Raw genomic sequence first — 26890 nt, 5'->3', positions numbered from 1 at the left:
CCATTCATGTGACATAGCATTTTCTTAATATTTTATTGTGTATGGTTAATTCCTATGCGACATATTTCTGCTCAAACTTTTAATGGACATGTCCCGATACAGCATCTACATGTACATATAAATGTACATAACTTAAAAAAATAATAAATAATACCTTTTTATATATATATATATATATACATATATACATATATATATATATATACATATATATATATATATATATATATACATATATATATATATACATATATATATATATATATATATATATATATACATATATATATATATATATATATACATATATATATATATATATATATATATATATGTATATATATATATATACATATATATATATATATGTATATATATATATATATATATATATATATATATATATATATATATATATATATATATATATATATATATATATATATATATATATATATATACATATATATATATATATATACATATATATATATACATATATATATATATATATACATATATATATATATATATATATATATATATACATATATATATATATATATATATATATATATATATATATATATATATATATATATATATATATATATATATATATATATATATATATATATATATATATATATATATATATATATATATATATATATATATATATATATATATATATATATATATACACACACATACATGCTTTGGAGCCCTTGCCTCGAAAGAAAATAATGCTTGCCGTGGTGGCCTTCCAACTTGCCTTGGTGGCCAAAAATATTAGCCGTCCTTTAAGGCAACACTTGCCTTGACCTTAAAAAGTGAAAATTTGAGGCCTGGGATGACTGTAATGTGATCGCTCCTCACCAGTTACATACGATGTGTCACAGTCTATGAAATAAATACCTTATTTTCCGGACTGTAGAGCGTAGCGCTATACAAGCCGCACCCACTAAATTTTAGGGCAAAAAAACTATTTTTTCCCATATATTAGCCGCACCGGACTATAAGCCGCAAATATATAAATGGGTTACACAGAAAGATTTTGGGTAAGTTCAAATTTTTTTTTGTCAAATCCGATCTTTTTAGTGACCGTAAACATTAGCCCAAAAAAATGCGATTTCTAATGTGAATGCAATCTGACCCGCATGCGGACTGGACGTCATGACGTCGCGAGCACTGCAGTGTTTACGGAAGTACCGTATTTTCCGCACCATACGGCGCCCCGTGTTATTAGCCGCACGTTCAATGAACGGCATATTTCAAAACTCTGTTTACCTATTAGCCGCCCCGTGCTATTAGCCGCACCTACGCTACGCTAAAGGGAATGTCAACAAAACAGTCACATAGGTCAGTCAAACTTTAATAATATATTACAAACCAGCGTTCTAACAACTCTGTTCACTCCCAAAATGTAATGTGCAAATGTGCAATCACAAAAATAGTAACACTCAAAATAGCGCAGAGCAATAGCAACATCAATAACTCAACGTTGCTCATACGTTAGTGTCACACAACACACAAAATAAACATTTAAAGCTCACTTTCTGAAGTTATTACTCATCCACAAATCCCTCGAATTATTCTTCTTCGGTGTGCTTCACTTGTTTTTTGACACCATCTGTGATGTGGACGCGCATGCAGTCGTAGATCAACAGGGACGTAGCTGCGTGAAAAAAGTCACCCGGTGTCTTCGCTCATCTTTTCTTCATCCATCCATCCCTTCGAGTTAGCTTTTATGATGACGCCGGCTGGAAAGTTCTCTTTTGGCAAGGTCTTCCTTTTGAATATCACCGTGGGTGGAAGTTTCTGGCCGTTAGCATGGCAAGCTACAACCACAGTAGGACGACTTCTCATTCCCTGTTGTGCGAATATTCACCGTACGTGTTCCCGTTGTATCCACAGTGCGGTTCACAGGAATATCAAAAGTCAGTGGAACCTTGTACGCGTGTCTCTTAGTAGGAGACATTTTGTGGTCTTTACAGAAACACACAAATGAAATGAAACGTAATATCCGCGCGCTTCTTCTTCTACGGGGGCGGGTGCGGTTGCTTACAGTAGAAGGAGCGCTTCCTCTTCTATGGGGGCGGTTGCTTACCGTAGAAGAAGAAGCGCTTCCTCTTCTACGGGAAAAAAAGATGGCGGCTGTTTACCGTAGTTGCGAGACCTAAACTTTATGAAAATAAATATTAATATTAATCCATATATAAGGCGCACCGGGTTATTAGCCGCACTGTCAGCTTTTGAGAAAAATGGTGGTTTTTATGTGCGGCTTATGGTGCGGAAAATACGGTAAACATGGCTTCCACTCCAGTCGGTGTCGGTCATTTGTGGCAATTTCAAGAATTTTGTGCAATCAAAGTCAACATTTTCTAAACCAAATGATTGCGCGTGGACGATTAAGAAGGAAGAGGACGAGTATTTTGGCCAAATTTTACTTCGATGTCTGCTTAAAGAGCGTGTCTGCGGGCCAGCAGTCGGAGACAGGAGTGGTAAAGCTTTTACACGAGTTCCTAAAACATTAATTTCACCTGTTTTCTGCTCCGCTGTCAACTATTCATTTTGTAACCTTCTATTTTGGCAAATAATTATGGCGCTTATCGCTTTTTGATGCGCGGGGGCGTTCACGTTGCGGACGCAAGAATTAATTGATTTACGTGGACCCCGACTTAAACAAGTTGAAAAACTTATTGGGGTGTTACTATTTAGTGGTCAATTGTACGGAATATGTACTGTACTGTGCAATCTACTAATAAAAGTTTCAATCAATCAATCAAACGCATATATACCCGATTTATATCCACACACAAAAGACGCCTGGGTTGGACATAAAAAATTCGGAATTGACCTGCAGTGTGAACAAGGCCTTCGTAAATGTTAATTTATATACCTTAATTGTTTCCAAAAGGTGCATGTAACACGGCAGTAAAACGGCTGATCAAACAAAACAGAAGTCATGGTCATGGACCCACTAGCTGCGGAGGCTAGGTCTCCGATCAGCTAAACAGACTTGGTGACTTTACTGAGGGGTTTGTGAAAGTGAAACAATACAAAAACAATGCCGTTGTAAGTTAATAATACTGACACTGACACTCGTAAACGTGTTAGCACATTAGCACGTAGCACGTACAAATATGCATGAATACACTCCTACAGACATCAAACACGGGACGCCTTAGTAAGTAAGACAGTGTTTCCCATAAACTGCCAAGATACCTGTGGCGGTGGGGGCGTGGCTATGGGCGTGGTCACCATGACATCAGCGATTAATTTGCATAATTTACTACAATGATATGGTTTTCTCTAAAAAGGCTAAAAAATGTATACTTACTAATTAATAATAACAGTTTTGTTTTAAACGTCCATCCATCCATCCATTTTACAATATAATTACAACACTTTATGTACATATTTATATACAGATTTGAACAATACGTTATTCACTGAAATATATTTATTAATTGTGGTTCTTACAAAAAATATATCTTATAAAATATAAAAGCTAAAATGTCTCTCAAAGCTCTGCCCCTTTAAATAGTGCATACTAAATAATTTAACTTTAGCCTACTACTACAACCATATTATTTACCAGCAACATAAAGTGAAACAGAGGCAGAGGTGTCCTGCCACAGTCAGTAACAAATAAACAGAAAACAGTAGTGGTCAAATACAAATAAGGCAACAAGAGAAATATCCTACACTTCTCTTTTGTAAAGTAAATCTGAACAGCCGATACGGGCATCTACATCTACTATATGATTTGCCTGAGAAGCTGGACAGGACAAAAAAAAATAAAAAATTTAAAAAAATTTAAAAAAATAAAAATTAATTTTTATTTTTATTTCTGGCGGACGTAATTCTTTCGTGGCGGGCCGCCACAAATAAATGAATGTGTGGGAAACACTGTAAGAATTGTTTTAGTTATATTGTAAATCTTACAAACCTTGCTTGAAGCGATGAATGGAGGATTCATACGAGTATCACAAAAGAAACCCATTGAAATAGGGACGGCGTGGCGAAGTTGGTAGAGTGGCTAAATATACGAAGAGCATTTCTTACCTCCCACCACTCTTGTCTTTTAGAGTTTTTAACCCCCAAAAAAATCCTGATCCAAAATCAAGTTTTCAGACAAAAAAAAACAAGATTTTATTTTTGGACAAAATAGTGCAGCTCTAATATGTGACCATTTTGTGTAGTTTAAGGAATAACATTTTCATGGGTTCTGTTTTCTGTGGTCAGAGTGTGTACAAATAAAACAATGCTATTCATTTTTGTATTACAAAAGGAAAAGTTATAGACGTGTTCTACAGGAAATGTATTCTTAAAGAAGTCCTGTTGTGATATAGACTATAAAATGAACTTTATCTTTATGAGCGGGTCTAGTCAGGTCTATTTTCATACAAAAGGCGCACCGGATTATAAGGCGCATAAAAGGGGTTATATTATCATTTTTTTCTAAACGTAAAAGACTTCCTTGTGGCCTACATAACATGTGATGGTGGTTCTTTGCACAAAATGTTGCATAGATGATGTTTTACAGATCGGCCACTCTCCCAACCGCGCCACGCCGTCCCCTACGAGGTGTAACTATTAATAACCAGCATGTATTAAAAGCCTACTGAAAGCCACTACTAGCGACCACGCAGTCTGATAGTTTATATATCAATGATGAAATCTTAACATTGCAACACATGCCAATACGGCCGGGTTAACTTATAAAGTCACATTTTAAATTTCCCGCCACACTTCCGGTTGAAAAACTTCTTTGGATATGATTTATGTGCGTGACGTCACAAAAGCAACGGAAGTGGTTGGACCCCATCGGACCCGATAGAAAAGCCTCTTGTTTTCTTCGACAAAATTCCACATTATTCTGGACATCTGTGTTGGTGAATCTTTTGCAATTTGTTTAATGAACAATGGAGACTGCAAAGAAGAACGTTGTAGGTGGGATCGGTGTATTAGCAGCTAAGTACAATACTATAATATCTGTGATATTTGCATTAGTGTACTGTGTCTTTAAGGGTTTGGGGAACGCGCATGCGCGAGTGAGTTGGTGGAGAACTTGAGTGTGTGTGAGCGTGACTTTTGGCTAACAGCAGCTCGTGTATGTGTGTGCGTTACTTTTTGAACTACAACCAGTTACCGCTTTTTAATAAAGCGATTGAGCAGCGCATCCTCGTCTGTGTGACTCCTTCTCCACTGCGGGGCATTACAATACTTACAGCAACACAACAAGGACTACTTACTACGCCTAGCCGATGCTTGCCGCCAAACCCACGGATGAAGTCCTTCGTCGTGCCGTTGATCGCTGGAATGCAGGTGAGCACGGCTGTTGATGGGTTTCTATCTTCATTTGAGAACGATGCTATCGCGCTAGCTCAGTAGCTAAGTGTGTCACCGATGTATTGTCTTGGAGATAAGTCACTTTAAATGTTCATTTCGCGTGCTCGACTCTCATTTTCAAGAGGATATAGTATCCGAAGTGGTTTAAAATACAAATCCGTGATTCACAATAGAAAAAGGAGAGAGTACATAGTTCTGTGAGGTCTGGTTGCTAAGTTGCTAAGTTAGCTTCAATGGCGTCGTTAGCACAGCATTGTTAACCTTCGCCAGCCTGGAAAGCATTAACCGTGTATTTACATGTCCACGGTTTAATAGTATTGTTGATTTTCTATCTATCCTTCCAGTCAGGGGTTTATTTTTTTTGTTTCTATCTTCATTTGAGAACGATGCTATCGCGCTAGCTCAGTAGCTAAGTGTGTCACCGATGTATTGTCTTGGAGATAAGTCACTTTAAGTGTCCATTTCGCGTGCTCGACTCTCATTTTCAAGAGGATATAGTATCCGAGGTGGTTTAAAATACAAATTTGTGATTCACAATAGAAAAAGGAGAGAGTACATAGTTCTGTGAGGTCTGGTTGCTAAGTTAGCTTCAATGGCGTCGTTAGCACAGCATTGTTAACCTTTGCCAGCCTGGAAAGCATTAACCGTGTATTTACATGTCCACGGTTTAATAGTATTGTTGATTTTCTATCTATCCTTCCAGTCAGGGCCTTATTTCTTTTGTTTCTATCTGCATTTAAGCACGATGCTATCACGTTAGCTCCGTAGCTAAAGTGCTTCACCGATGTATTGTCGTGGAGATAAAAGGCACTGAATGTCCATTTCGCGTTCTCGACTCTCATTTTCAAGAGGATATAGTATCCCAGGTGGTTTAAAATACGAATCCGTGATCCACAATAGAAAAAGGAGAAAGTGTGGAATCCAATGAGACCTTGTACCTAAGTTGCGGTCAGAGCGAAAAAAGATGCGTCCTGCACTGCACTCTAGTCCTTCACTCTCACGTTCCTCATCCACAAATTTTTCCTCCTCGCTCAAATTAATGGGGTAATCGTCACTTTCTCGGTCCGAATCGCTCTCGCTGCTGGTGTAAACAACGGGGAAATGTGAGGAGCCTTTCAACCTGTGACGTCACGCTACTTCCAAAAGTTGCGAACTTTATCGTCGATGTTCTCTACTAAATCCTTTCAGCAAAAATATGGCAATATCGCGAAATGATCAAGTATGACACATAGAATGGATCTGCTATCCCCGTTTAAATAAATAAAAATAATTTCAGTAGGCCTTTAAAGAAGTTCTGTTGTGATATCGACTATAAAATGAACTTCATCTTTAGGAGTCGGGGAACGAAAACCCACTGCTTTTTAAAAGGAATCCAACACATGCCTGAGTCACAAGCTATTCAACGGTAGCCGACCTGTCATAAAGAATCTGGAACAACCACTGCGCAGAGTGTGCCCCTGCTCAACAAAAACAGTCACGTCAACGTTTGGTGTTAATCCGAAGAGGCCCAGCTGTGGCCACCTCTGCTTGGATGTGCAGAAAGCGGCACGTTAATGACAAACAGATGCCTTTCATTAGGCCTGACACTGCCACTAGAAAGCGTTTATTTCCGCTACCACAAGAGACTGAGGAACAGAAAGAACTCGGCGGTCATTTTCTCTCTTAGGAGTAGCTGATAGCTTTTGCGAAACCGAACATTATATTCTACGTTTGCAGTTTTTCGGGAGCTTATTTGAAGTAAGGGACTGACTTACAGGCGTGTAGCAAAGCATTTAAAGGCCTACTGAAATGAATTTTTCTTATTTAAACGGATAGCAGATCCATTCTATGTGTCATACTTGATCATTTCGCGATATTGCCATATTTTTGCTGAAAGGATTTAGTAGAGAACATCGACGATAAAGTTTGCAACTTTTGGTCGCTGATAAAAAAAAAGCCTTGCCTGTACCTGTAAGTAGCGTGACGTCACAGGTTGTGGAGCTCCTCACATCTGCACATTGTTTACAATCATGGCCACCAGCAGCGAGGGCGATTCGGACCGAGAAAGCGACGATTTCCCCATTAATTTGAGCGAAGATGAGAGATTTGTGGATGAGGAAAGTGAGAGTGAAGGACTAGAGGGCAGTGGAAGCGATTCAGATAGGGAAGATGCTGTGAGAGGCGGGTGGGACCTGATATTCAGCTGGTAATGACTAAAACAGTAAATAAACACAAGACATATATATACACTATTAGCCACAACACAACCAGGCTTATATTTAATATGCCACAAATTAATCCCGCATAACAAACACCTCCCCCCTCCCGTCCATATAACCCGCCAATACAAATCAAACACCCGCACAACACACTCAATCCCACAGCCCAAAGTACCGTTCACCTCCGCAAAGTTCATACAGCACATATATTTCCCCAAAGTTACGTACGTGACATGCACATAGCGGCACGCGCGGACGGGCAAGCAATCAAATGTTTGGAAGCCGCAGCTGCGTACTCACGGTAGCGCATATCCAACTCAAAGTCCTCCTGGTTGTGTTGCTGCAGCCGGCCGCTAATACACCGCTTCCCACCTACAGCTTTCTTCTTTGCTGTCTCCATTGTTCATTAAACAAATTGCAAAAGATTCACCAACACAGATGTCCAGAATACTGTGGAATTTTGCGATGAAAACAGACGACTTAATAGCTGGCCACAATGCTGTCCCAAAATGTCCGCTACAATCCGTGACGTCACGCGCAAACGTCATCATACCGAGACGTTTTCAGCAGGATATTTCGAGGGAAATTTAAAATTGCACTTTACTAATCTAACCCGGCCGTATTGGCATGTGTTGCAATGTTAAGATTTCATCATTGATATATAAACTATCAGACTGTGTGGTCGGTAGTAGTGGCTTTCAGTAGGCCTTTAAGTTATGTGTCCAAGTAGTACTATATTAATACTCGATCGATATATATATATATATATATATATATATATATATATATATATATATATATATATATATATATATATATATATATATATATATATATATATATATATATATAATGACTATATGGTGATATTGGAGTACACGTTCTCACGCAGTTGCTTTTAACTACAGGCTTTTCTCACTCTTTCTTGTCGCACCTTCTTACACACGTCACATACTGTCGCGCGCGCAACGTCATACGCCCTGGCCGAGCAGAGAGGTAGCGGCATGGGTGACGTTAGCCATGATGCTAGCGGAAATACGAGAGAAAGAAGGTGCGAATCTGGTAACAAATGAAGGAAGGAGAATGAATTCCCAAGAAAAACAGCAGGGGGGTCCATCGTCTGGCGGTGGTTTGGCTTCAAGCGGGAAGATGTTGAACAGACAACCGTAATATGTCAAGTATGCGGAAAAAGCGACATGGACTAAACATATCCACATATATATGGTGTATCGTGACATGGACTAAACATATCCACATATATATGGTGTATGGTGACATGGACTAAACATATCCACATATATATGGTGTATCGTGACATGGACTAAACATATCCACATATATATGGTGTATCGTGACATGGACTAAACATATCCACATATATATGGTGTATGGTGACATGGACTAAACATATCCACATATATATGGTGTATCGTGACATGGACTAAACATATCCACATATATATGGTGTATCGTGACATGGACTAAACATATCCACATATATATGGTGTATCGTGACATGGACTAAACATATCCACATATATATGGTGTATCGTGACATGGACTAAACATATCCACATATATATGGTGTTTCGTGACATGGACTAAACATATCCACATATATATGGTGTATCGTGACATGGACTAAACATATCCACATATATATGGTGTTTCGTGACATGGACTAAACATATCCACATATATATGGTGTATCGTGACATGGACTAAACATATCCACATATATATGGTGTATGGTGACATGGACTAAACATATCCACATATATATGGTGTATGGTGACATGGACTAAACATATCCACATATATATGGTGTATCGTGACATGGACTAAACATATCCACATATATATGGTGTATCGTGACATGGACTAAACATATCCACATATATATGGTGTATCGTGACATGGACTAAACATATCCACATATATATGGTGTATCGTGACATGGACTAAACATATCCACATATATATGGTGTATGGTGACATGGACTAAACATATCCACATATTAATAAAAGGCCATATGGCCCAGCCCTACGTCCAAGTAGAAAGTGTGGATGAAAATGAACGGCATCACAATCATTGACTACAGACTCAGACTCTAACCAGGACCAGGCAACCGTGGTAAAGACTGTGTGCTTGTTTAACTCTTTCAAGTCCTACTTGGGTGAGTCATCTTTTTTTCTTCTTCTTCAAAATACAATAAGTGTATTGTGTGGGACGCGAGTGTCAAAAAGAGCCTTTCACAAAAGGAAGAGAAGAGTGCTTGCATTGTTTCTTACGTCAGTGCTCCAAGCCATCCGGTGAACTTTTAACAATGTCTGCTTTTTCACCATGTTTCCATGCCAGAGAGTGGACATTCAGCTTTCAGTGAGCTACCAGTCATTAGCGATGATGTTTGATAAGAAATTATCGAGATCGAACCCATTATTGAATCCTCTTATCGAACCGATTCCTTATCGATTCTCTTATCGAATCCAGATAGGTTGTTGTATGTGGAAAAAAACACAATATTTGGTTCAACAAAAGCTCACTTTTATTTTATAAGGAAAAAAAAAAAAAAAAAAGATAAATAAATATTGACTGTAACCCCCCTAAAAAAAATAAAATAAATAAATATTGACTGTTGTTACCCAAAGTATATTAAGTGGGATTTTTCAGAAAAACAAATACATACAGTAACACAAAAACAACCTGTCTCTGTGATCACTATAGGTGTATAAATAATAATGTAGTGTTAAATAAAATCAGTACCTTGGGCACAAAACTGAAAATAATACAGCTCTCCAAAAAGTGCACTTCTGCTGCTATTGGAACATACTAACTACACACACAGGCAGACAGCTAACAAACAATCCAAGACGTCTAATAAAGTTCCAAAGCAGATGAATCCATTTAGGCTCTTTATTGTTGTTGATCTTGCTTTGTCTTTTCCTATCTTTACTTTTGTCTTGCACTGGACTGTTATTTTTTATTTTTTTAAACTGAAATACACACAATGACAAATGTATAAGCTATGTGATTCAATTAATATACTGAAATTGAATACACAATATGTAAATATTAGCTTCACACAAATATACAGTACTATCATCAAACAAATACTTCTGAGTGTTGAAACTACTTCGATGGTGGAAATACACCACTGGCAGCCATTTTAAGTCCTCAAAACAGTGCACAAAAATCGTATTTCAATAAACACTTTAGTATCAAATTTAACCACTTTCCACCTTAATATTGAGTTACATAAACAAGTTAAACAGTTTACTTACAGACTTATCTTTTCCAAAGCTTGTAAGAGCTAACACAACTTGTCTACTTCTCAATTGTCTCATGAACTGAACTGACGTCGTCAACCCGGAAGTGCCCAAACTAATGACGCGTAGTGTTTTCATATCGCCACAAGGTGTCAGTAAGAGTCTACAATCAAATGGGCATAACATTGCCGTCCCACAGAGCATTTCCTGTGGGAAGGGATTCGTTCCCAGGGATTCGAATAAAGAACCAACTCTTTTTCTTTACTATAGTGGATTATAAGGTCCACTGCCGATGTGCGGGTCTAGTCAGATCTACTTTCATACATAAGGCGCATTAAAGGGGTCATAATATGATTTTTTTTTCTAAACGTAAAATACTTCCTTGTGGTCTACATAACACGTAATGGTGGTTCATTGCTCAAAACGTTGCATAGATGATGTTTTACAGATCGGCCACTCTCCCAACCGCGCCACGCCGTCCCCTACGAGGTGGAACTATTTATAACCAGCATTTATTAAAATGATCGTAGTTTGATTTTTAACATTTAAAACTCTTCATTGCGGTCAAATAAAGATGTTATTGTGGTTCTTTGGTTTTTACAGACCATCTTCAAACTCGTCAGACTGCGCTGTTTCTGTCTTAGCTATGTGCCTCCACTTTGACTGCGACGGACAGATATACCGTATTTCCCGGACCATAGGGCGCACCAGATTATAAGGCGCACTGCTGATGAGCGGGTCTAGTCAGGTCTAGTTTCATACAAAAGGCGCATTGGATTATAAGGCGATTTATTTTTCTAAATGTAAAAGACTTCCTTGTGGTCTACATCACGGTTTTTCAACCTTTTTTGAGCCAAGGCACATTTGCATCAGTTGACAGTAAAAAGTCGTCACAATTGTGGGATATAACTTTAAAGCATAACCAAGCATGCATCACTATAGCTCTTGTCTCAAAGTAGGTGTACTGTCACCACCTGTCACATCACACCCTGACTTATTTGGACTTTTTTGCTGTTTTCCTGTGTGTAGTGTTTTACTTCTTGTCTTGCGCTCCTATTTTGGTTGCTTTTTCTCCTTTTTTTGGGGTATTTTCCTGTAGCAGTTTTATATCTTCCTTTAAGCGATATTTCCCGCATCTACTTTGTTTTAGTAATCAAGAATATTTCAGTTGTTTTTATCCGTCTTTGTAGGGACATTGTTGATAGTCATGTCATGTTCGGATGTACATTGTGGACGCCGTGTTTGCTCCACAGTAAGTCTTTGCTGTCGTCCAGCATTCGGTTTTTGTTTACTTTGTAGCCAGTTCAGTTTTAGTTTCGATCTGTTTAGCCTTCCCTAAACTTCAATGCCTTTTCTTAGGGGCACTCACCTTTTGTTTATTTTTGGTTTAAGCATTAGACACCTTTTTACCTGCACCCTGCCTCACCCTGTTTCCGACATCTACAAAGCAATTAGCTACCGGCTGCCACCTACTGATATGGAAGAGTATTACACGGTTACTCTGCCGAGCTCTAGACAGCACTGACTTGGAACATCTAAAATGTAGGTGTTGTTTACTCGAGTCAACACGTATCCGTTATGTCATTTTGCCGTCTACACATATCTCTAATGTGTGACTGCCATCTACTGGTCACACTTATCATTACACCATGTACCAAATAAAATAGCTTAAGAGGTCGGTAAGCACAACCGAATTATTCCGTGCATTATGCGCACCGGGTTATAAGGCGCACTGTTGACTTTTGAGAAAATTAAAGAATTTTAAGTGCACCTTGTAGTCCAAAAAATAGGGTAAAACAGATAAGTGTCCATGGTCCACCCCTCTTTGCAAACAGCTTGATGATTGGACGCGCTTAAAGGAGTTACAGTATGTCTTGATAGTAAATAAGCCAAGACTTATAAGGAACTTTGTCTACTCTTAAAAAAAACAAGGTTTGGAAGTCAATCAAACATTTCTGTTCCTTCTCACAGACCAGCTCGTGACAACAAACACATTCTGCTACTATTTTCCCACCGACACAACACGTTTAGCTCCGTTTTCACAGCGGACCCTTGGGGGCAGAGGTCAGCTTTAACTACTCCTCGGAGGGGCTTTGGAGGCTGCTTTTAGAAGCAAAATACATTCACACTCAATGCGGAGAGAAAGGGAGCGAGAAGCCGAAAGTGTTGGCGAAATTCCATTGAACCAATCCTACAGACACACCCTTAAAACTAATAATGTGTTACACTTTCATAAGATTTGACAGGAAATTATAGAGGAACCCATTGAAGTCGACACCCCACGAAATGGCTGCCTCCCTTTGACATGAGCTGTTATTATAAAGAATAATAAGTGTAGCAGTTGCCCTCTAGTGGGTTCCCCTAACCACCACACACTGGCACGAGAGTCCGGTATTCAGGTTGGATCAAGTCCTTTATTTCCATCCACCAGTATGATTTGCTTTTGGGCAGTATATAGATAGGACTTTTCAGTCCGGCGTTACTCTCTCTCGCTCCAACTCCAACACCCGTGTCTCGGACCGGCTGCTGCTAATAAGCATGGCAGGTGATTGGATGATCAGCCCCAGCTGGGTAATCCAATCAAACATTTTTGAATTGACAGCTTATCCAACAAAGCTGCTCCTCTAATTTTGTAGTACGTCTTGATGGCAATACGATTTTCGCACATACGCAAACAAACAATTTAATGGGTGTATTTTGTTAGTTGCTGTGGTAGAATCCAAGTGAACACGGGCTTTCTGCTGGGGAAATGTCCGATCCAACCAACATTTTTGATACCATGAATGTGTGTGCTTCATTGTTTGCTAAAATGATTGCACAAGTGCTTCACTGGAAAACTGTATAATGGATAGGGATGTCACGGTATCAAAATCTCATGGTACGATATTATAACGGTATTAAGGCCACAGTATGATATTATTGTGGTATATGGCCAGAAAACACACCTACCTTATTTGAACACAAACGTCAAAATAGCTTAGTGGTTAGCATTGTGCGCTCTCGTGCTCGGTGTATCACATATTTAGCTCTTCTTCCAGTGAAAAGGAAGAAATGTAGTATTTTTTACCGCCACAGAGGCGAGGGTTAGTAACTTATAAGAGGGACTCCGCACTGTGTATGGACATACTTTAGTTCCCTGCACCACTGTCAATTAAGAACACAAATAAAATAGGCTGTCCGGAATAGAACAATGCATCAACTAAAAAAAAAACCCACAACTAATTTCATGGTAGGGTTGTACGGTATACCGGTACTAGTATAGTTTTGCGGTATTAATGAATCAAAAATGGTACTATACTCCGTTTCAAAAGTACCGGTTCCCGATCTTGACGGTGCGTCGTCACTTCATGACATTGCTGGTTTTACGAGCAGAGGAGCATGTTCGGCAGCGCGCACACACAGAGTACTTACAAGCAAACACAGTGTGTAGACAGAAAAGGGAGAATGGACGCATTTTGGTGTAAAACGTAAAGATAAAGGTGAAGTTATAACACTGAAACGACCTCAGGAAGAGCTGCTTTAAGACATGGCTAGCGAGCTAGCGACTAACGTCCATCTGCAGTCGGCAGTGTTTTAGCTACTTCTAAAATCACTAATCCTTGTCTCCATGGCGACAAATAAAGTAAGGAAAATAAACTCACACCGAGTGCATACCTCAGCCCTGGCTGACAGGTGCCATGTTGCACATAAGGTGCATGCAGGAACTGTCACACGTGATTGATTGATTGATTGAAACTTTTATTAGTAGATTGCACAGTGAAGTACATATTCCGCACAATTGACCACTAAATGGTAACACCCCAATAAGTTTTTCAACTTTTTTAAGTCGGGGTCCACTTAAATTGATTTATGATACAGATATATACTATCATCATAATACAGTCATCACACAAGATAATCATCAGAGTATATACATTGAATTATTTACATTATTTACAATCCGGGGTGTGGGATGTGGAGTGGCGGGGTTAGGTTTGGTTGATATCAACACTTCAGTCATCAACAATTGCACCATCAGAGAAATGGACATTGGAACAGTGTAGGACTGACTTGGTAGGATATGTACAGCAAGTAGTGGACATAGAGAGAGAGAGATCAGAAAGCATAAGAATAAGTATCTACATTTGATTATTTACATTTTGTTATTTACAATCCAGGGAGGTACTATGTGGAAGGGAGGGTGTTAGTTTAGGGTTGAAGTTGCCTGGAGGTGTTCCTTTAGTGCGGTTTTGAAGGAGGATAGAGATGCCCTTTCTTTTACAGCTGTTGGGAGTGCATTCCACATTGATGTGGCATAGAAGGAGAATGAGTTAAGACCTTTGTTAGATCGGAATCTGGGTTTAACGTGGTTAGTGGAGCTCCCCCTGGTGTTGTGGTTAAGGAAGTAGTTTGACATGTACTTCGGTATCAGGGAGGTGTAGCGGATTTTATAGACTAGGCTCAGTGCAAGTTGTTTTACTGTGTCCTCCACCCTGAGCCAGCCCACTTTGGAGAAGTGGGTAGGAGTGAGGTGGGATCTGGGGTGGAGGTCTAGAAGTAATCTGACTAGCTTGTTCTGGGATGTTTGGAGTCTAGATTTGAGGGTTTTGGAGGTGCTAGGGTACCAGGAGGTGCATGCGTAATCGAAAAAGGGTTGAACGAGAGTTCCCGCTAGAATCTTCATGGTGCTTTTGTTGACCAGAGAGGAGATTCTATAGAGAAATCCCGTTCGTTGGTTGACCTTTTTGATTACCTTGGTTGCCATTTTATCACAGGAAAGATTAGCCTCTAGAATGGAACCTAGGTAGGTGACCTCATCTTTCCTGGTGATAACAATGTCACCCACTTTTATAGTGAAGTCACTGACTTTCTTAAGGTTGATGTGGGACCCAAATAGGAAATCCCTGGTTGGTAAATCAGGTGCAATCCCAGCTGTTCCCTTTGGCTTCAGGTCACGTCCATTTAGCTGACGGCTTCTACCACCTTCTTTAAAGGCCTACTGAAATTTTTTTTTTAATTTAAACGGGAATAGCAGATCCATTCTATGTGTCATACTTGATCATTTCGCGATATTGCCATATTTTTGCTGAAAGGATTTAGTAGAGAAAAATCGACGATAAAGTTCGCAACTTTTGCTCGCTGATAAAAAAAAAGCCTTGCCTGTAGCGGAAGTAGCGTGACGTCACAGGAGCTAGTATTCCTCACAATTCCCCGTTGTTTACAATGGAGCGAGAGAGATTCGGACCGAGAAAGTGACGATTACCCCATTAATTTGAGCGAGGATGAAAGATTCGTAGATGAGGAACGTTACAGTGAAGGACTTGAGAGGCAGCGATGGACGTATCTTTTTTCGCTCTGACCGTAACTTAGGTACAAGCTGGCTCATTGGATTCCACACTCTCTCCTTTTTCTATTGTGGATCACAGATTTGTATTTTAAACCACCTGGGATACTATATCCTCTTGAAAATGAGAGTCGAGAACGCGAAATGGACATTCAGTGCCTTTTATCTCCACGACAATACATCGGCGAAATGCTTTAGCTACGAGCTAACGTGATAGCATCTTGCTTTAACTGCATATAGAAACAAAAGAAATAAACCCCTGACTGGAAGGATAGATAGAAAATCAACAATACTATTAAACCGTGGACATGTAAATACACGGTTAATGCTTTCCAGGCTGGCGAAGGTTAACAATGCTGTGCTAACGACGCCATTGAAGCTAACTTAGCAACCGGACTGCACAGAGCTATGCTAAAAACATTAGCTCTCCACCTACGCCAGCCAGCCCTCATTTGCTCATCAACACCCGTGCTCATCTGCGTTCCAGCGATCGGAAGAAGGACGAAGGACTTCACCCGATGCGTTTGGCGGCCCGGAGACGTAGGAAGTCAAGGTGAAGTCGGCGGCTAGCGCTCCAACAAAGTCCTCCTGGTTGTGTTGCTGTAGTCCGCTGCTAATACAGCGATCCCACCTACAACTGTCTTCTTTGCAGCCTTCATTGTTCATTAAAAAAATTGCAAAAGATGTCCAGAATACAGTGGAATTATGAAATGAAAACAGAGCTTTTTGTATAGGATTCTACGGGGTACCATAACTTCCGTTACTCGGACTTCGTCACGCGCATACGTCATCATACCGCGATGTTTCAGCCGGATATTTCCCGGGAATTTTAAAATGTCACTTTATAAGTTAACCCGGCCGTATTGGCATGTGTTGCAATGTTAAGATTTCATCATTGATATATAAACTATCAGACTGCGTGGTCGCTAGTAGTGGCTTTCAGTAGGCCTTTAAGCTATCCCCGACCCCCACCGTCCTCCTCAATTACCCCTCCTCACCATCCTCCATTTCTCAATGCGCCGTCGCCACGTTCCCGCTGTCCTTGCCTCTCATCCCGCCTCCATTTCCTTGATTAAACTGCCGCCATTTCCACAATAGCGTTTGCTTGGCGTGCCGTACGCAACAGACGAAGACTTCCCAGGACAAGCCGAAGGATGCGATGCGTCACCGGATTGAGCTCATTCGACGCAACGTTACGATCACTTAGCAGCATCCGACCTTGTAAAGTGACCCCTGAATAATTTGGAGCGAAGAGTGAAGCTCACAATAGTCCAGAGACCAAAACAATGACAGATCCCTAGTCTGTTGTCACAACTGTGCTAGCAGCTTTATTGTTGCCATCTCCCTGGATTATTTTGAGTCATGTGGGCTTGCACCAGTAAATGGTGAATGGGTTATACTTGTGTAGCGCGTTTCTACCTTCAAGGCACTCAAAGCGCTTTGACACTATTTCCACATCAGGAGCAAGGGTGAAGTGTCTTGCTCAAGGACACAACGGGGTTGGTAGAAGCTGGGGATTGAACCGGGAACCCTCGGATCGCTGGCACGGCCACTCTCCCGAACGTTGCATAGATGATGTTTTACACATCATCTTCAAGTCGCTTTCTGACAGTCGCTTCAGGATGCGCCGTTTTGCGGGCGGTCTTATCTACGTGCCTCCACTTCGACAGCGTCTTCTCCCTCGTAGCGGTGTAGCGTGCAAGGGCGGGAGTGGAAGAAGTGTCAAAAGATGGCGCTGACTGTTTTAATGACATTCAGACTTTACTTCAATCAATAACGGAAATGTGTCCCATGAAAAACCGTCCGACCGGAACTCTAATAACTAAGGTTCCTTGGGTGAATAATATAAACTCACTACACCGGTATGTTTTAGCGCTTTCATGGCGAGTTTACTGACAGATATAAGTAAGAACTTTACACTACTTTATATTAGAAATGGCAACAGTGGAGGATGAATGTCACATAACAAGAAGATAGAGAAAAAGAAGAAGCTTATCGACTACAAAGGCGGACACGCGCACATTTTCAGGACTTATGCAGATCCCAAATACACATCAGCAGGTACCAGAAGGTAAGAAAAGTTGCTTTTGCGTAATATTGCGAAACAAAACGCCAGATAATATGTCTTACCTCATACACACACCATAATAATATTCGAATGTTTAATGCGCCGACAATCCCTCAAGCGGTGTGGCTTCATAGCTTACCAAAGTCCTACTAAAAACATTATAAAAGATTTTTGAGCGCCGTGTGTAACGTTCTATATTCTCAATGGAACATTTAAAGTTTTAGTGTGGTTTACTGCCATCATATTGCAGTCTACACGTATCTCTTATGTGTGACTGCCATCTACTGGTCCCACTTATTACACCATGTACCAAATAAAATAGCTTACGAGGTCGGTAAGCACAAACAGAATTATGCCGTACACTAGGCTACGTTGTCGATTTTGGAGAAAATGGAAGGCTTTTAAGTGCGCCTTGTAGTCCGAAAAATACAGTACGTTCGAACTGTACGCTACTTTGTAGTAGCAATGGCAACAGCGGAGGATGCATGTGCGTGCGCGAGCCAGTCGGCCCCACAACAAGAGGACATAGAAAAAGAAGGACGACATGGCCTAAAAATGTTATCTGATTTTTTTTCCTACTTTTCAAAGAAACCAATGGATACAAGAGGTAACTCAAAGCATGTTTTGCTTTTATTTGATCACAAACAAGTGGTCCGGACGGCCGGTTGGTTCAAAATTCCGAACATGTATGCAATTACAAAGTGACATATCATATAATTTACACATTCACATTTCTCTTTACATGTTCGAAAAGGAGTAGGAAGAAGCTGCGCTCGTTTAATTCAACCCCTTTTTTCCGATTCATAGCAATTCAGTAGCACTTCCTGCCCTCATTTTGCAAAACCATCTACATCAATGAATCTCTTAATATTAGTTAAGTCAGTTATGGTTCACATGTGAGATGAATAATATCTCATTATAGCATCTTTTTTTTTTCTTTTCTTGTACTTTGTAAACACTTTTACTTTGAACAGCCTCCCAAACTGGATCATGTTAGCACATTGTTTAACGTATTTGCTTAATCTCGTTCATAACGCAATCCCACAAATTGATATGCTAAAGGTTTTAAGTGTTGTACGTGCAAACAAATGTTTTAAATCAGCTTATATTTCTCCTCTTTGAGTTTGAAATGACACTGCCTCTTACTCTTGGCAACATTCTAATTTGTACACTGTTATTTTTAGACCAGATGTAAAGACTATATTAACTATATTAACAATATAGGCAATATAATTATGCTTGAATAAAATATTTGTGTAAACAAAATGTAAACATTGCACATTGCATGCGTGCAATCGATACCTGGTTAACCCACAGAATTCCATCGATGCCTATAATAGTACCAAACTTTATCCCCGTCCCTCGTATGCCACTTGCTCGGAGTTGATTTAGAATCAACATTTGCAACAAAAGCAACTGAAATAACACACGGGCTAGTTCCAGCTGCAATAACACTATTGTTGCCTTACCGGGAAGGAGGCTAACAAGCTACTGTTAAGAGTTGTGACTGCTTAACAAATACTCCAGTGTTTCCCACACATTCATTTATTTGTGGCGGCCCGCCACGAAATAATTACTTCTGCCACAAATAAAATAAAATAAAAATAAAAAAATATACACTACCGTTCAAAAGTTTGGGGTCACCCAAATAATTTTGTGGAATAGCCTTCATTTCTAAGAACAAGAATAGACTGTCGCGTTTCAGATGAAAGTTCTCTTTTTCTGGCCATTTTGAGCGTTTAATTGAATCCAACAAATGTGATGCTCCAGAAACTTAATCTGCTCAAAGGAAGGTCAGTTTTGTAGCTTCTGTAACGAGCTAAAGTGTTTTCAGATGTGTGAACATGATTGCACAAGGGTTTTCTAATCATCAATTAGCCTTCTGAGCCAATGAGCAAACACATTGTACCATTAGAACACTGGAGTGATAGTTGCTGGAAATGGGCCTCTATACACCTATGTAGATATTGCACCAAAAACCAGACATTTGCAGCTAGAATAGTCATTTACAACATTAGCAATGTATAGAGTGTATTTCTTTCAAGTTAAGACTAGTTTAAAGTTATCTTCATTGAAAAATAAGGACATTTTAATGTGACCCCAAACTTTTGAACGGTAGTGTATATATTTTTTTGTCCTGTCCAGCTTCTCAGGCAAATCATATAGTTGATGTAGATGCCCATATAGGCTGTTCACATTTACTTTACAAAAGAGAAGTGTAGGATACTTCTCTTGTTGCCTTATTTGTATTTGACCACTACTGTTTTCTGTTTATTTGTTACTGACTGTGGCAGGACACCTCTGCCTCTGTTTCACTTTATGTTGCTGGTAAATAATATGGCTGTAGTAGTAGGCCAAAGTTAAATGATTTAGTATGCACTAATTAAAGGGGCAGAGCTTTAAGAGACATTTTAGCTTTTATATTTTATAAGATACATTTTTTGTAAGAACCACAATTAATAAATATATTTCAGTGAATAACTTATTGTTCAAATCTGTATATAAATATGTACATAACGTGTTGTAATTATATTGTAAAATGGATGGATGGATGGATGGATGGACGTTTAAAACAAAACTGTTATTATTAATTAGTAAGTATACATTTTTTGAGTCTTTTTAGAGAAAATCATATCATTGTAGTAAATTATGCAAATTACTCGCTGATGTCATGGTGACCCTGCCCATAGCCACGCCCCCCCACAGGTATCTTGGCAGTTTATGGGAAACACTGTTAAAATATTTGGATATCTCGGGTTGCCCGATTCAGCAAAAATGCAATTTTCTTGCTCATTATTAGGGACAAGTGGTAGAAAATGGATGGATTATTAAGATTGCAATCTTTTTTCCACACATCCAGAAGTGTGAGATCTTGTGTTTGTTTTTAAAGCGTCAATTTTTAGCTCACTCGTTAGTGTGCATGGAAATGTATTTTGGATCATAAGGATTAGTGGGAATATTTATAATATAAGTCACCAATATTATTGCCTTAAAGGCCTACTGAAAGCCACTACTAGCGACCACGCAGTCTGATAGTTTATATATCAATGATGAAGTCTTAACATTGCAACACATGCCAATACGGCCGGGTTAACTTATAAAGTGACATTTTAAATTTCCCGGCAAACTTCCGGCTGAAAACGTTTCGATATGATGACGTATGCGCGTGACGTCAACTGTTGAAGCGGAAGTATTCGGAGCCCATTGAATCCAATACAAAAAAGCTCTGTTTTCATCTCATAATTCCACAGTATTCTGGACATCTGTGTTGGTGAATCTTTTGCAATTTGTTTAATGAACAATGGAGACTGCAAAGAAGAAAGTTGTAGGTGGGATCGGTGTATTAGCGGCGGACTACAGCAACACAACCAGGAGGACTTTGAGGATAGCAGACGCGCTAGCCGAACGACCTCACCTTGACTTCCTCCGTCTCCGAGCCGCCGACCGCATCGGTGATTGGGTGGAGTCCTTCGTCGTGCCGTCGATCGCTGGAACGCAGGTGAGCACGGGTCGTGATGAGCAGATGAGAGCTGGCGTAGGTGCGGAGCTAATGTTTTTAGCATAGCTCTGTGAGGTCTCGTAGCTAAGTTAGCTTCAATGGCGTCGTTAGCAACAGCATTGCTAAGCTTCGCCAAGCTGGAAAGCATTAACCGTGTAGTTACATGTCCAGAGTTTGGTAGTATTGTTGATCTTCTGTCTATCCTTCCAGTCAGGGGCGTATATGCAGTTAAGCCCGATGCTATCACGTTAGCTCAGTAGCTAAAGTGCTTCACCGATGTATTGTCGTGGAGATAAAAGTCACTGTGAATGTCCATTTTGCGTTCTCGACTCTCATTTTCAAGAGGATATAGTATCCGAGGTGGTTTGAAATACAAATCCGTGATCCACAATAGAAAAAGGAGAGAGTGTGGAATCCAATGAACCAGCTTGTACCTAAGTTACAGTCAGAGCGAAAAAAGATACGTCCTGCACTGCATGCTAGTCCTTCACTTTCATGTTCCTCATCCACGAATCTTTCATCCTCGCTCAAATTAATGGGGTAATCGTCGCTAATAGAGTATATATATGTCTTGTGTTTATTTACTGTTTTAGTCATTTCCAGCTGAATATCAGGTCCCACCCGCCTCTCACAGCATCTTCCCTATCTGAATCGCTTCCACTGCCCTCTAGTCCTTCACTCTTACTTTCCTCATCCACGAATCTTTCATCCTCGCTCAAATTAACGGGGATATTGTCGCTTTCTCGGTCCGAATCGCTTTCGCCGCTGGTGTAAACAATAGGAAAATGTGAGCAGCCCTTCCTCCGGTGACGTCACGCTACTTCCGGTACAGGCAAGGCTATTTTTTATTTTCAGAGACCAAAAGTTGCAAACTTTATATTCGTTGTTCTATACCAGGGATGTCAAACGTACGGCCTGAGGGCCGGATCAGGCCCGCGAACAGGTTTTATACGGCCCGCGGGATGAGTTTGCTAAGTATAAAAATGAACCTGAAATTTTTGAATGAAAGAAACAGCTGTTCTAAATGTGTCCACTAGATGTCGCAATAGCAATTATTTATATATTTGTAGATTATGCTACATATGTACAAAATAAACCACATGATGTTAGTACATAAGTCGAGGAAAATGATCAAACTACATAAAGAACATACTGTAATTTGATTTTGAAAAACTTTTTTTTTTATCTTGATTGAAAATTAACACCAATGAGTTGACTGATAAACATTATCACATAATTTATTAAAAATATATAAATAACGACAAATAAATTATTAACCGCAATATGCAAGTGTATAAAAAACAACAACAACATTATGATTTGTACATTTTCAGAATGTGCTTGTTCTATTTTTACACAAATAAAACAATCTGAAGTTGTCTTTATTTTTAAGTTATCGTGCCGTGATTTTACCAGTCCGGCACACTTGGGCAGTACATTTTTCTTCATGTGGCCCCCCCTCTAAAATGAGTTTGACACCCCTGTTCTATACTAAATCCTCTCAGCAAAAATATGGCAATATCGCGAAATGATCAAGTATGACACACAGAATTGATCTGATATCCCCGTTTGAATAAAAAAAATCATTTTAGTAGGCCTTTAACTATCTGAATGTGGATTTGAATTTGTGGATTATTTTGTGGATGTATTTCGACAAAAAAAAATCTGGAGGTAAAAGAAATGGAGAGGAGGTGCTTATGAAAGAGCAAATTAATATGTTTTTATTATAAAATAATTCCTTTTTTTTACTTTAAAAACGACTTTAATGTCAATAAATAGTGGGGTTAGTACTAAGTAGAAATACACTTCCAAATTATAACACAGAAATTGACCACAAATGTTGAAAAAAAACCCACGTCTAAATGTAATAAATGAAAGTAATTTTTTAGACTTTTTCTAAATAGTTTACCTTTCCGTGGTGGTGTTTATTGCTGTCCCAAGAAGATCCTGTGAAGTAGCGGCGGCAACTCGCTGCCCTGCTGGCACCGCACCACTTTCCTCCGGGAGAAAGAAATAAAACGTCACCGCAGACTTCCACGGCAGCTCATTACATCCAGCGTGAATAAATGTTTGTAAAAACAACGAGTGAAATAATATCCAGTGAGTTGTTTGTGTGGGACAAGATCACACGAAGACCTCCTCGGTACAAGTCCGACGCTACGCTGCTCCTTAAATGACTTAACAGGAGAAATGTTTCAAGGGGTTATTTCTCTTGTCGAGTTTCAAAATAAAACTAAAGCGACTATTTGCGTTTGGGAAATTACAGAATTATCTCATATTAATGTTATATTAGGTTGTATTTTTGTACTATTTTCAAACAAATACAGACAATTTAGTCATTTTTGGTCCAACTATGTAGGATTATTTTATGCACTGGCTTTTATTTTTAATGGAATGCCATCCCTGTTCCGCTTATACATCACTTTACAGTGGCTGGGCAGTCAGCATGGGCTACGTCACTCTCCCATTAAGGTTGGAAACATTTGAAATAACGTTAATTCGCTTTTTTATGTTCATTTTTTAATTGGTTTGGGGATTTATTTTTTTCACTTACATAAATGTATACTGTATTCTGGATCTTCTAGAATATTTTAATCAAAACGGAATATTCAACATTTGTTATTTTAACCATACATAATTACCAGCTAACACAAACCATGTTTTACAATATTTCAAGGGTTTATTTCTTTTTTCGAGTTTCAAAATAAAGCTAAAGCGACTGTTTGTCTTTTAGATTTTACCGAATTCGCTCATATTAATGTTATATTAGGTTGTATTTTAGTACTAATTTAAAATAAATACAGACAATTCAGTCTTTTTTGGTCCTATTATGTAGGATTATTTCATGCACTCGCTTTTACTTTGAAGAGAATGCCATCCCTGTTCCGCTTTTACATCACTTTACTGCCCCAGTCAGCATGGGCTACGTCACTCTACCATAAAGGATGGAAACATTTGAAATAACGCTCATTCGCTTTTTTTATGTTCATTTTTTAATTGGTTTGGGGATTTTTTTTTTTTTAAACTTGCATACATTTATACTGTATTCTGTATCTTTTGGAATAATTTAATCAAAACGGAATATTCAACATACTATTTGACATATAATTACCAGCTAACACAAACCATGTTTTACAATATTTCAAGGGTTTATTTCTCTTTTTGAGTTTCAAAATAAAGCTAAAGCGACTGTTTGTCTTTGAGATTTTACCGAATTCGCTCATATTAATGTTATATTAGGTTGTATTTTGGTATTATTTTAAAACAAATACAGACAATTCAGTCTTTTTTGGTCCAATTATGTACGATTATTTTATGCACTCGCTTTTACTTTGAAGAGAATGCCATCCCTGTTCCGCTTATACATCACTTTACTGCTCCAGTCAGCATGGGCTACGTCACGTGACTCTACCATTATGGATGTAAACAATTGAAATAACGTTCATTCGCTTTTTTTATGTTCATTTTTTAATTGGTTTGGGGATAAAAAAAAATTATACTTACATAAATGTATACTGTATTCTGTATCTTTTGGAATAATTTCATCAAAACGGAATATTCAACATGTGTTACTTTAACCATACTATTTGACATATAATTACGAGCTAACATAAACCATGTTTTACAATATTTCAAGGGTTTATTTCTGTTTTCGAGTTTCAAAATAAAGCTAAAGCGACTGTTTGTCTTTGAGATTTTACCGAATTCGCTCATATTAATGTTATATTAGGTTGTATTTTAGTGCTATTTTAAAATAAATACAGACAATTCAGTCTTTTTTGGTTCAATTATGTAGGATTATTTTATTCACTCGCTTTTACTTTGAAGAGAATGCCATCCCTGTTCCGCTTATACATCACTTTACTGCCCCAGTCAGCATGGGCTACGTCACTCTACCATAAAGGTTGGAAACATTTGAAATAACGCTCATTCGCTTTTTTTATGTTCATTTTTTAATTGGTTTGGGGATTTTTTTTTTTTTAAAACTTGCATACATTTATACTGTATTCTGTATCTTTTGGAATAATTTAATCAAAACGGAATATTCAACATACTATTTGACATATAATTACCAGCTAACACAAACCATGTTTTACAATATTTCAAGGGTATATTTCTCTTTTAGAGTTTCAAAACAAAGCTCAAGCGACTGTTTGTTTTTGAGATTTTACAGAATTATCTCACATTAATGTTCTATTAGGTTGTATTTTATTACTATTTTAAAACAAATACAGACAATTCAGTCTTTTTTGGTCCAACTATGTAGGATTATTTTATGCACTCGCTTTTAGTTTGAAGAGAATGCCATCCCTGTTCCGCTTATACATCACTTTACAGTGGCTGGGCAGTCAGCATGGGCTACGTCACTCTCCCATTAAGGTTGGAAACAGTTGAAATAACGTTAATTCGCTTTTTTATGTTCATTTTTTAATTGGTTTGGGGATGTATTTTTTTTACTTACATAAATGTATACTATATTCTGGATCTTCTAGAATATTTTAATCAAAACGGAATATTCAACATTTGTTATTTTAACCATACATAATTACGAGCTAACACAAACCATGTTTTACAATATTTCAAAGGTTTATTTCTCTTTTCGAGTTTCAAAATAAAGCTCAAGCGACTGTTTGTTTTTGAGATTTTACAGAATTCTCTCACATTAATGTTATATTGGGTTGTATTTTGGTACTATTTTAAAACAAATACAGACAATTCAGTCTTTTTTGGTCCAATTATGTAGGATTATTCTATGCATTCGCTTTTACTTTGAAGAGAATGCCATCCCTGTTCCGCTTATACATCACTTTACTGCCCCAGTCAGCATGGGCTACGTCACTCTACCATAAAGGATGGAAACATTTGAAATAACGTTAATTCGCTTTTTTATGTTCATTTTTTAATTGGTTTGGGGATGTATTTTTTTTACTTACATAAATGTATACTGTATTCTGGATCTTCTAGAATATTTTAATCAAAACGGAATATTCAACATTTGTTATTTTAACCATACATAATTACGAGCTAACACAAACCATGTTTTACAATATTTCAAAGGTTTATTTCTCTTTTCGAGTTTCAAAATAAAGCTCAAGCGACTGTTTGTTTTTGAGATTTTACAGAATTCTCTCAAATTAATGTTATATTGGGTTGTATTTTGGTACTATTTTAAAACA

At 38.4% G+C, this 26890-nt stretch overlaps 2 protein-coding genes across 2 annotated transcripts in view; one reads left to right on the top strand and one right to left on the bottom strand.

Annotated features, from left to right (window-relative positions):
• LOC133630267 (integrin beta-1-like) overlaps positions 1–23885 on the bottom strand; it is a 115688-nt gene extending 91803 nt beyond the window's left edge. The window contains exon 1 of the mRNA XM_062021749.1: positions 23623–23885. The gene's annotated coding sequence lies outside the window, so the exon portion shown is untranslated. The remainder of the gene's footprint in view (positions 1–23622) is intronic.
• Positions 1–26890, top strand: part of LOC133630269 (divergent protein kinase domain 2A) — a 482954-nt gene that overhangs the window by 425708 nt on the left and 30356 nt on the right. The gene's annotated exons all lie outside the window — the stretch shown is intronic.

The sequence above is a fragment of the Entelurus aequoreus genome, linkage group LG15 (assembly GCF_033978785.1).
Source record: "Entelurus aequoreus isolate RoL-2023_Sb linkage group LG15, RoL_Eaeq_v1.1, whole genome shotgun sequence".
NCBI lineage: Eukaryota > Metazoa > Chordata > Actinopteri > Syngnathiformes > Syngnathidae > Entelurus > Entelurus aequoreus.
This window is presented reverse-complemented; position numbering and strand designations above follow the sequence as displayed.